Below are 12,994 nucleotides of genomic sequence, written 5' to 3'. Positions count from 1 at the left end.
CCTGATGGTGTCATGTGCTGTGTCTACCTTTGGGTATTTCTCATGGCAGCTGTAGACTACACCCATGTCCGGATATAGAATGCCACTAAGTCTGGATATGGAATGTCACTGAGTTCATGTTGCTGGGAGAGATGTTGGAGAGGGTTAATGTCTTAGAGATCTGCTTCCCAGAGCCAATTGCTTTGCTATGGTGGACTAGATGCTGAACTAGACAGACCCTTGATCTGATCCAGCAGAGATGTTAATGTAGGGCTGCTGGAATGACATAGCATCCAGAGTTCCTAAGATGCAGCCTTAACTGTTCTGAAAAATGCCCTCTCCAAACTCCTCTACTAAGTACCTTCCCCGTTGGAGGCACTGGGCAGCATCTATTCAATAAGTTGTAAGGTACTATGGATCCCGATAAGTTAGTTTCTAGAAATGCACAGGAGACTGGGCAAAAGTCAGAGCTATGCCCCCTCCCACCCCAGTGAATCATTTCTCCAGTTCCTGTGACGCATACTTTCTTATGAGTGCAGGTTGCGAAGCAAGGTTTCTTGCTTTGCCAGTGTAATTAAAATGATGTTTCTTTCCTGTGCTGTTTACTTCTTTTGAAACCTATCACATGCCCTCAGGATCTCAGAAAGAGAATGCAATTGTATGGAATGAATGCCGAAATCTAGACGGTATGTAATCAGTGGTTCTTTGGGTATCTTTAATCTTTTTTCTTTTCTTTCCCCAAGATGAGAAGAGAAAATGGTGCTTGGATGCCACCTGATGAAATTGTGTTCGTAAACTCAATGGTGATATACATTGCTGTAGAAAGAAAGGCAAGTTCTGAAAAAACATTAGCCTACATAGCTTGCTTTCTACAATGCTCTCCTACATGTCCAACACTTCCCTGTAATCTCCTGGTGCTTGAAAAATTCTCTTTGGCTGCTAGCTTTATGGTGTTCCCCCCAGTTGTAAATGAAGGGCGAAGGAATGAAAAGCAGTAGCAGAAAACTACAGTGGTACCTTGATTTACAACCATAATCCATTCTGGAGGTCCAGTTGTAAACCAAAACATGTTGTAACCCAAGGCACACCTTCACCAATGGGGCCTCCCAGGGCTGGCTCTAAGGCAAGGCTGGGTGGCACAATGCCCACCAGACAGTTGCGCTGCAAAACGGGGTAGGGGGGCAACGGAGGGATTCTTCGCACCGCGGTGCCAGGGTGCCAGATACGCTTAAGACGGCCCTGGGGCTTCCCTCCAAAAATTGGTTGTAATCCAAAAAAGGGACACACACTTCCGGGTTTGACATGGTTATAATCCAAAACGATTGTAATCCAAAGTGGTTGCAAACCACTGTACTTGACACTTGAACAACCATAATGTTGTGTGCCCCTAAGATTCAAGTAGCAAATGGTTCTACAGGTCCCAGGGCTTACCCAGGGGTTTGCTCCCTTTGAAATAAGGTCACTGGAGACTTTTCAGCATCTTGTTACATGTTTACACGAAGGAGTAGCAGCCATTTAAAGTTCATGGGCACATTTGGATTCTGGAGTGGGTGCCACCCTCTCTTCTCAGGTATCCATGCACAACATACATATACATATACATATACATGGAGACCTAAAGAGAGAATCACATACAGTACATGCCACTTTCCTATGGGATCTGGGTAAAAGCAGTTGAAACTTTGATGCAACAATAAAGATCAGACTTATTAGCTGCTATTTGCTTCTACAAACTGAGCTACGGTTTCCAGCCGATCCAGAATCCAAAGGACTAGATCCTAGCAAAGTTGGGACACTCCTGTATGTGTATACCCCAAGTTTTCTTTATTCATTGCATGTAATGTACTAGTTTGGTCTAAAGGAAGTACAGAGAAGGAATTGTCGCACTGCAAACAAGCCACAACACTAAAGGCATCACTTTGGATTAACAGCAGGCCCATTTGTCCATGGGGAGGAGAGGGCTAACATGTTCCTCCCTGATAATAGTGGCAGAGAAATCCCCTGTGGCTCTATTGGTGTCAGAACAGGTATAGGCAAACAGTTGCTGCTACGTAGGTTGCTTTAAATCACACATCTTGTAGGCAGCCTCAATGTAGTAACCAACCTCCTAGATTCAGGAGAGAAGCACGGTAACACCCATGGTCTAAAAGAGACCACCAGTGGTGGGCTGGTATTTGTAGGAAGAAACAAGCACAGTCTCAGACCCTCCAAGTGTCCCTATTTTCTAGGCACAGTCTTGGATTTACAGAAGCCATCCCAGTTTCTGATTTGATCCTAGAATGTCCCGCTTTTCCTTAGGATGTCCCTATTTTCATTGGAGAAACGGAGGGTATGGAATAGGACGTCCCTATTTTCACCAGAGAAATGTTGGAGGGGGGTGACCCTATTTTTGCCAGAGAAATGTTGGAGCGGGTGTTATTTCATCAAAGAATTGTTGGAAGGCATGCAACCTTGGACACAAAACTGTGTCTTGACATTGGAGACAGAAATGAAAACTTTGCACTCCTATTAGAAAAGTTTCATGTAATAATGCAAAGCTTCTTAGTCCCTGGAGGATTGCAATGCGCTCGGTTTCTTCACATTACATCAGAGGCCAAGCTCTCAGCATACTGCAATCAATAGAAGCAGGCGGATGATTGAGCACACCTCCTTCCAGTTTCAGCTTTCTAAATGTTACTGCCTGACTTCTGGGGCAAGTAAAATTCAGGTGTAAGATCTGGGCCTGAGACATGCTAAGGACCAAACTGGGTGAGAAACAATGCATGTAACTAAAGTAAGTGATTGTCCATTGCACACATGATTTTTAACTAGCTGGTTAAGTATATGGGTCACTGAGCCCAGCCACTTTCTCTTCTGACAGCAGTGCTTGATGACCTGGGAACTAGAACTGAGTTTGGCTTCAAAATTTGGAGCAACACCAACATTAGATTTAAAGACTTGGTTAATCAGGATAGGGTGGCTGATTACTCATTAATCGTGAGTGGCTTGGATCATGAAAAGCCTCCTCCATGGTTCAAAAGCTCCTAGATAAGATATTTGATAGATGAATATCTCAGGATTATCATTGTCAGACAAAGTTTGGGAATGTGTTCAAGTGGCAAAATAAACTTTTTAAACTTTTTTTTAAAAAATGATGAAAATAAGAAAACAACAACAGTATGACTTTATGGCACACCGGAGCATTTGCAGGTCCAGGCACATTGTGTGTCTTTGTAGGTGACACACAAACATGCGCTCTCTCTCTCTCTCATCACACACACACACACAAGGAGAGGGGGGAACACGAGGGGAACTGTTGAGCTCTGGATTCTGCAAGTCCAGTTTCTGTGGATTCACTTTGAATCAGGCTCCCGACCATCTGCAAAATCTGTGGCTCAGCATACCTTTATCATAGGCTCCCTATGAAAATGAAGGACTGCAGCATAGCATCTGGAGTCTGTGCTTAGTCTGAAATGGATCTGAATGAGGCCTCTGGGGACCCCTTAGACTCTGAGCCTGTACTGTCAATAATGGACCATGGGCTAGCCGCTAGTTCATAATCACTGTGGCTTCAGACCAAGCACATTGGCAGTGCCTTGGGCCACAGTGGACTTGCAAGAGGGCCCGGCTCACACACCAAATTGCCGTTTGTGATCAATGGCACAGCAAGGTAATTTTAGACTAGGTGTGGGAGAACCTCGGCTCAGGAGTCAAACACAGTGTGATGTCCCTATTTTCATCAGAGAAATGTTGGACAGTATGGAGTTATGCGACCTCCATGCCAAGGAGATAAGTAACTATACAACCTTTAGAAGACATCTGAAGGCAGCCCCATAGAGGGATTCTACCCCCCCCCCAGTGATTTATTATGTTATTATATATGTTGGAAGCTGCCCAGAGTGGCTGGGGCAACCCAGTCAAATGGGCAGGGTAAAATCATCACCATCACCATCAAAAAGGACATCCCTATTGTGAAGGGTAATTGGTGTTTCCTTTTTCTTCTTTTTATTGTTATTATTATTATTATTTATGTCTATTTGTTATTATTATTATTTATGTCTATTTGTTTGTAGTTTATTTGTTTATTGTTTATATATGATTTGTTGCTCTTCAATAAAATATTTTTTTAAAGTTTTTTTTAAAAAAATGACATCCCTATTTTCATCAGAGAAAAGTTGGAGGGTATGAGTATTGCATACCTCTCTGTCTGGATCTTGGGATTCTACACAAACCACACTCCCACAGCCTCTCTCCAGGCCCCACCCCTGGCTGGTCTAGCTCCCTGCCCTGCCTGGATAAAATTTGCCTCTCTTGCTTGCCTGGAGGGAGGGAGGATCAGTGTCTGTTATAAAAAACCATTTATTTCTGTGCTTGGCTGGCTAAAACTGAAATCCTGCTCAGGTGTTCTGAGGGGGATGGTGTACACCAGCACCAAGGCCCAACATCCCCATTTCCTTCACTTCCACCTCTGCCCTTCACAAGTTGAGTGAGAAGGTCTAAAGGAATGGGGGGGGATTCTTTTCCATGATTCCACTCCCCCTCTGCAGCTCTTTGTGCAACACCTGAAAATCTGCCCGGGGGTGGTGGTGAGAAGTGTCAAAGGAAGCTCATGAGGAAATCAGTGAAGATCACCACCTCCTTCCATGCATGGGAGCCTCTGCTGGAATGGTAGGATCCCTTCTGGCTGTGGAAGGCATACTCTGGAACTAAGCCACAGTGCGCAGAGCTTTACAAACCTTTGCATATAATCCATGGCATGTAACGAGATAAAAGGATGTTTCCTAAGAAAATGGCAATTCCCACACGTCCCTGGAGCAAAAATTTTAAATTGGAGAAGTGTCCTCCTGTTAAACTAAAACATTCCTGGTGAAAATAGAAACCAGTCTCGGCATTGTTATTAAACATTTGTGAACCCTGAAATGATTTCTTTGTACCATGAAAGAACAATTCTTGAGAAAGTACAAAAATATTCTGAAGGATTCAACAACATGAAGCATTCGTTGTTTGAAAAAATCCAAGCCGTGTTTGTTTGCTTATGCTTAAAACTAAAATTGGGGCTGGGACTGCTATTTAAAACTTTGAAAAGTTAAACATCATTATTTTCAATGTTTCGGGCACATGTACATGTGGGAAATTTGGACCTTTCTGGAAAGCATTAGCCTTTTATCTCTGGACATGCTCATTTCTTGAGTAGTAAAGAACACAGTTCTGCTAGACTCATTGCATTCCATCCAACACTATTGTTCCACTTGTGCAATAAACTTCCACTTGTGCAGCAAGTTTTTGATCTGCTCCCTTGCAGGCCACTGTGCACCCTCAAAATCTGTTCCAGAGGGTTATGGGACCCTCCGGAGCAGATTTAGGGATGCATACAGGGAAAGAAATTTAAGGTTATAAGAAGAGCCTATTGCACCATCTAGTACTGCATCTTATGGCTGACCTGTGGGGAGGCGGCTAAAAGCAGCAATGGAATGGAAGAGGAATGGACTGTAATGAAAAAGGAATGGAAGAGGAAGCCCTGTTGCAAGGCTGGAACTCTGTGCACAGCACTGAAAACACTCTGTGAAGTTGTTGGCCATAGTCAAAGTAGACCTGTTGAAATTATTGGCTGCTCACTCACCACCTTAGAACAAATCTACACCACCAGGTGCCATAGAAAAGCACTAGACATATCAAGAGATCCAACGCACCCTGGTCACCATTTCTTTGAGCTCCTGCCATCGGGACGGAGATATAGAACAATGCAGGCAAGAACAAGCCGTCTCAGGAACAGTTTCTTCTCTAGAGCGATTTTGGCCTTAAATGGAAAGCCTGGACTTTGAAGTCATCTTATTTTACTTGTTATTTTGTATTATATTTACTGTTTTTAATTAGGTTTTGTAATTTTGGATTATGCGGAATGCTTTATCTGAGTGGATGTAGCAACCGAGTAATTTCGTTGTTCCCGCAAGGGGACAATGACAATAAAGATATCTTCTTCTTCTTCTTCTTAATGGACGTAGGTCAGCTAATTTCAGTCTGTCTATTCTGAGCAGAGTTTAGTTGGCTACACAACCCAATACTTTTCATTCTCCACCCAGCAGCAATTGCCTCTTCATCCCTACACAGAAGGGGTGTAAGGAGTGGGTTGTAAGCAGCCTACTGCTGCATGTGTATGAACTTTTGGAATCCAGCATTCATCCACCACTGCCATTAGAAGTGAACAGGGACTATAGTATAGGAAGCTGCCATACACCAGTTCAGACCAGTGGTCCATCTAGCTCAGTATTATCTACACTGTGCTCTGCCACTGAGCTATGGTGTTCCCCTCTCCTGCATCTTTGGTGAGAGATACACTGCTGTGGCCCAAAGGTCTCACATATCCCTTACCTCTCTGTGGCATCCCATCTCTCTGAGTCTCTGCCTGTGTCTGCTGCAGGATCCCTCCTCCCCATGCCCCGAAATACATAAAAAACATTTGTTTCATTTTAAACAACTTTTTGGCATGAAAAGTATTTCCTCCCCAAATTAAACCATTCAGTGGAATCTCATTAGAACGACATTGTACAGTCTCATTTTGATATTAAAATTAACCTCGTACATTTTCAATAAAATGAAATGACCTGTATATTGTTTTTTAATCACGCAACCCGTCTTCTTTGCGTAGCCTCAAAGAAAAGAAGACATGCAGGAAAATGTAAATCTGATTTCCTACCTTTGGGAACACATTGCACATATCTTCCACCTTCAAAGCAACTCATGGAATCATCCTTTGTGGGACATATATAATACTCACCAATAATGATCTAATATATCCTGCTTTTCCAAACAGAATACTGAGGGCTGCAATATCTATTTCCCATCCTCCTGAGATCAGCTGTTGACAACCTAGCAAGTTGGCAATGAAGAAGGTTTAGCCTTGAATACAGATTACAAGCTGGAAATATTTGTGTTTTCTAGCCAAATGGATTAACCAGACGGTTTCCTGCCATAACAGGTTGAGCTTGTTCACATATATTCTGTTGCATTGTTACTCATCTGATTTATCACACGTGCATGGGATAAGATAAGCAACATTTTAAGGCTGTTGCAGCAAGAGAAGCAGATATCCTTAATACGTTGCCAATGCATGTCGATGACACTTCATGATGTGTATGCATGCTCTGATCTCCCATAAATCATGTATGTCGGGGAAGAACATCCTAAATTGTTTTTTAAAAATAAAAAAACATATACAGGGTACATGCCAGAACAGATCTTCCATCAGTATCTGACAACACAATCCTATGCGGATCAGAAGTAAATCCCATTGAGCTCAATTGGTTTTTACTCCCAGGGACATGTGTATAGGACTGAAACCTACATATGGCAGTTCAGATTCAGTGGCTGGTCTGTGCTTGCATTCAGAACTGAACTAGTCCATGCCATCTGTTTTATGATGGGCTGAACAGTTCTTAGCACATTCTAGTACTAAATAAATGTTACATAGCAGTTAAAGCCATTGGCTTAGATTAGAATGTCTATGGCAGTGGTAGTTATGCCCACCAGGTCATTTGGCCATTTCATCCAATCAACACCAGACTTTATAAATGACGTCAGTGTGTGGCAGGCAAAGAGGTGACTGAGCCAAAATGAAGTTTGCAGCCACTGCTGACCAGCTGATCAGCAGCACTTGAAAAACTCTGTGCAAACCACAAATGAACCTGGCTTTGCTCCAATGATCAGCTGACTCTACAAGGATGTATTAAATGTATTAAACATTTGTCATGCCTAGGTTCTCAAAGCTCTAATATACTTTATTCTACATACACATAAATACACACACACACACACACACACACACACACACACACACACACACACACTTTCAGAAATCACCTTTTGAGAACAGCCATTCAGATTTCAATATGGAACCAATGTGTTTCTTTGTTTAGGGTTAATCGTGTCGTCCCTCAAAGAGGGCACATGATGCAGTGAGACCTGGAGACCACCTGTGTCAGGGCCGTCTTAAGTATAGCTGGCGCCCTGGCGCCGTGGTGCGATGGATCCCTCCGGCGCCCCCGCCCCGTTTCCCAGTGCGGCGGGCAGGCGCAGCACGGCTGCCGCCTGGGCAGCAGGAGCCCTGCACAACCCAGCCTGGTCGTAGGGCCGGCCCTGGGCCAGGGAGCGCTGCCTGCCCCCTGTTGTGACGCCCCTGCGCGCGGCGGAGGTGGCCCCAGGCCCGCGCGCCTCCGGAAAGCGGCCTGAAGCCACTGAACAGCTGAGAGGCGTGCCTGGGGCGGCCTCCGCCGCGCCTCTCAGCGGGCGCTGTGGGCACAGCGGCGCCTCTGGTGGCCTGGCGCCCTTGCGACCCGCGCCACCGGACCCGGGCCTAGAGACGGCCCTGACCTGTGTTGTGGGTGGGTAAGATTGGTCAGCCACAACACCTGATTGGTAGGTCCCTCGGTGCTGGGTTCAATCTGGCCAATGGGGCGCAGTCCAAATGGATCAAGGGACCTATATATACCCATGCACATGACCCAGAGCTTCCTCTTTTGGTGCGTGCATTCGAAACACCTGCCCACCTCTCCCTGCTTTTAGGGTTTTTGCTCTTGACCTTGCTATGCTGGCGTGTGTAGTCTGTCGTTGGGACAGGGGTACGGCAGGAATTTTCCCCACTTGGCTGATTGGCTGTTGCCATTTGGGTTTCACCTGCCGCGTAGCAAATCGTCACAACTTGTAAGGTGTGGATAGGCACTGGTTCAGGTGATAGGGATGGGAGAACACTCTCGCCATCCCTATGTGAAGGGGCATTCCGTTAAAGGAATCCAGGGACTCAAATGGTTTGGTCAACCCCTGAGAGGGCGTTGTGCCTGTGCCTCAGTCTAGGGGGACATCTGGGTGGTGGACATAGTCTGTTCGCGGCTTTTCACCTATCCAGGTATTCACCCTTGGCTGACCTATGCCCTTGGTCAGCACTGCCTGCAAGGGTGCAGGGAGCTAGTCGAACCAGAGCCTATGCAACCACTCACTTTCTGTAATCAATAAACTTGTGGCCTAAATTCTGCCAAAAACCAAACTAAAATTTGAGTCAAGTGTGAATTTATTTAGGGGGGAGGTCTCTGGGTCTGAACACACAATTCTCCAATTCTCTATTCTCAGACATTTTATGTAATTTAGTCTGAAATCAACTGGTCTTACGCCATCTCTAATACATTGTCCTAACTGGTCTTGGGACTAATGCGCAGCTTCAGAATTAGAAAGCTATGTTCTAAGAGCTTTTCAAGAATAATAAGGGCCATCATATTTCAAATGTGTGTGGTGGTGGGGATCAGCCAAGCAAATTCCATTTTGGCACTCCTGGTTTCTAGATGGTTTGGGGGGGGGGTTGGGAAAGTTATTTTGCAAAATGCAATTAAGATAATCTGACTAGTGCTTGGTGCCAAACAAGATAGTAAAATTACTCCACCTGTCATGAATTATCTCTTATTCCTAGGATTGGCTCAATTGTCTCACTAATCGTGTGAGCTTAATTTAAGCTTATTTGCCCTGAAACGATTCATCTGAACAGTCATATACGTGCCAATAATTGTGCTACATCAACATAAAATAAAACAATGTTAGGTTTCCATGCTGCCTAGACTAAATTCTAAAAACTCTGCATTAAAGAAGAGAGCCGTGCCACTGTGGACATTTTCATGTAACATCTACTTCATCCATTTTACTTCATCAGTACTATTCACAGTTGTTTGCTACTACAGATGGACTTTTTAGGTAGGAGGCATCCATAACTTCCTTCTCCAATCCTGCAATTTATACCTTATGGGCAAGCACTAAACCCTTGAGCTTAGCATCAATAAACCTAGAATAGACACCATATCCATTTCCGTTGACATAATTGCTGACGGAGATTAGAATCTCCATTTCTCTCCAAGGCTGACACTGAAAGGGTGGAAAACTTGTTTGACTGAATGACAGGCTGGTTGGAGTGTATAAAACTAAAAAAAAAATGTTGCTGTTTTTTAATGGACTGGGTATGTGGTCCTTTGGCAGCCAGAAATCTGTTTATGTTAGCAGACTCTACACGGTTGTGACAGTCCAGTTCATCTGTCCTACCCTCAGTTGCAAAAAAACAGTGCCTTAGGCGTAGTGAAAATTGCTTTTTTAAGAACACCAGGCCAAAAGAAATAGTCCCTTCAACTTCAAAATTCATTTTTCCCTAAAATAAATAAACTTTCCCACACAAGATTTGTTACCCAAACATGATGCCAGTGCATGAGATCATGAGAATAATACCAAGGCTGATGTGAAGCCACTAAACTCACACATAGATTCATTTGTCCCATTAAGCAATATTATCTGCTTGCATTTTATTTGTAATAATCTTCGCTGCCATTGTGAAAAATATATATTAAACTTGCAGCCTCAAACTTGGCAATCCAAAAAAAAAAAAAAAAAAATCAGCGACGCTTTGAAATCCAAAACCAAAAGATCAGTACAGTTTTGAGTTTCAGTCTTCCATCTTCATTTTTAAAATGACAAATAGACAAAATCCTGCTCCTTGATCTTATGAAAAATCTGGTTAAAGCCGGTGCAGTTTTAAAAGGTTGAGTCTGTCATCCTGATTCACGGACCCTCCAAATGTCCCTATTATCCAGGGACAGTCCCTGATTTACAGAAGCTGTACCAGTTTCTGATTTGATCCTGTCCCCCTTTTCCGCAGAACGTCCTTATTTTAATAAGAAAAATATATTGGAAGGTATGGATTCAGAATGGCATCCAATAATATCCAGATGTAGATGGTCAAGAGATGTTGTTGTTGTTATTATTATTATTATTATTATTATTATTATTATTATTATTATTTATACCCCACCCATCTGGCTGGGTTTCCCTAGCCACTCTGGGCGGCTCACAGCACTAAACAGAACATACTAAAACATCAAACGTTAAAAAACTTCCTGATACAGGGCTGCCTTCAGACGTCTTCTAAAAGTCAGATAGTTGTTATATTTCCTTGACATCTGAAGGGAGGGTGTTCCACGGGGAGGGCGCCACTACCAAGAAGGCCTTCTGCCTGGTGTATAAATGCATAGCGAACAAACAACGTTTCATTATATATAATAGATGAAATCCTGACTCGAGTTAGAGCTTTGACTTTGCCATAAACAGAATTTCCCCCTTAGAGCTTGGTCAACTTTTGCCTCAGTGAACCCATCCCCATTTGATAATGCTGCAAGTGAGGGAAAGTGCCAAAATGACCTTTCCAAAGTGGATTGATACCCTAGCTCTGTCAGTTTAGTAAGTATTATATGCAATAACTGCAAACATATACGCCAGGCAGAACAATTTTTGAAAAGTCTATTAATGCCTATCGATGCACGTCAATATACATAACTGGAGACCACAAAAATAAAGCCAAGGTGATCGGACAGCGATCCTGTATTAACACTGGCTTACATTTTTGCAGTTATTGCACATGATAACAGAAATATATAACATTTATTCGTCATTGGTCTTCGTGTTGCCTTTTTTTGGTCTCAGTTTTGAAGATTGCAATGCAGGGTTTTTTGATTATTAGTTTAGTAAGTATAGCACATATTGTAGGAACAGCTCATCATGAAAAGGGTCCATTGCGAAAATACTGGCCCCTGAGTAAGCTCGATACTCCTGACTTAGTGGGTGTACAAGTGTGGGAAGCCTGCCAAGGCCTCAGAAGCCCCATCCGCTTCCCACTGCTGAACAACTGGGCAGCGGGGGAAATAGGGTGACGGGGGTAAAAGCCCCAAGCAGAACAAAGACACTTGGCTGCACCGGAATGGCTACTCCCTATCAGGATTGCTGACATGAGAAGGTTAAAGTCTCCCGCCTGCAGCTATCCTGATGCAGCCCATCTCTGTCTCCACACTGCTAATGTCCTGCAGGCAGACGGCGATCTTGGCAGCATGGAGATCACTGGAGAAAGGCAGAGTTAAAGCCTACCCAGTGATCCAGTGCAGCATAAATGTGTGTGTGTGTGTGTTTTAAAATAGTGTATATGGGTATGTTGAGTGCTGTATATGTGCATCACTGAGTGTGGATCTGTGCACTAATTGTTTATAGCTATTCATACTTCCAGGTCCTGCCTTCTTCTTCTTCTTCTTCTTTGGCGATCACTCGTAGCCGAGTAAGATTGTCTTCCATAAGCATGGTTTTAACAATGGGTCCATAAGTGACTGTGGAGGCCAATTCTGGATCCACATGTCCTTCCACAGTGGGGATATTGGTTTCCAGGTGGGAGTTGATCACGGTGTGGATTTGCCAAGTGTGCCTTCCTCTTAGCACGTTTCTCCCTTGCGTCCTGAGATCAAGTTTCTTCAAAGCCCATGACACCTTTGGTAAAGGCTGCTCTCCAATTGGAGCGCTCGCAGGCCAGTGTTTTCCAGTTGTCAGTGTTTATACTACACTTTTTAAGATTTGCCTTGAGACAGTCTTTAAACCTCTTTTGTTGACCACCAACATTACGCTTTCCATTTTTAAGTTCGGAGTAGAGTAGTTGCTTTGGAAGACGATCATCAGGCATCCACATAAGATGACCAGTCCAACGAAGTTGATGAGCCACTCCACCAATGACATATAGACTCTAAGCAATCACCCAATGTTGCACGTAGCCCTTGGTGACAAAAAAAACGTTGCTCACTCCTACTGTAGGGGAAGTACAATACACACTTGATTGCTTAAACATACAAGCAATGGTTTTAGCGGGTTGGCATCTACGCTGCTGTGTGGCTGTTTTCCTTTCTGAACAGACCAGGATAGCTGAGTTACTCCTCTCCAGGACTGTAAAGCACAGCAATATTGACCAGACTGGGCAGGAACAGGACTTTTTTCAACAGGAACCCGCAGGAACTCAGTTCCAGCACCTTTCAGGTGGACACGTTTGCCATTCTAAGAGAACGAGGGAGGTGTTCATGGTCAGTTCCGGCACCTCTTTTCCAAGAAAAACCTAGAGGATACGAGAAGATCCTAGTGAAAGATGGATGTCGTGTATAGCAGTGCGCTTCTCACAGTTTCTCAAGGTCCCCGGTCATGAGTGACA

Source organism: Zootoca vivipara, chromosome 3 (assembly GCF_965207765.1).
Source record: "Zootoca vivipara chromosome 3, rZooViv2.hap1.1, whole genome shotgun sequence".
NCBI lineage: Eukaryota > Metazoa > Chordata > Lepidosauria > Squamata > Lacertidae > Zootoca > Zootoca vivipara.
This window is presented reverse-complemented; position numbering follows the sequence as displayed.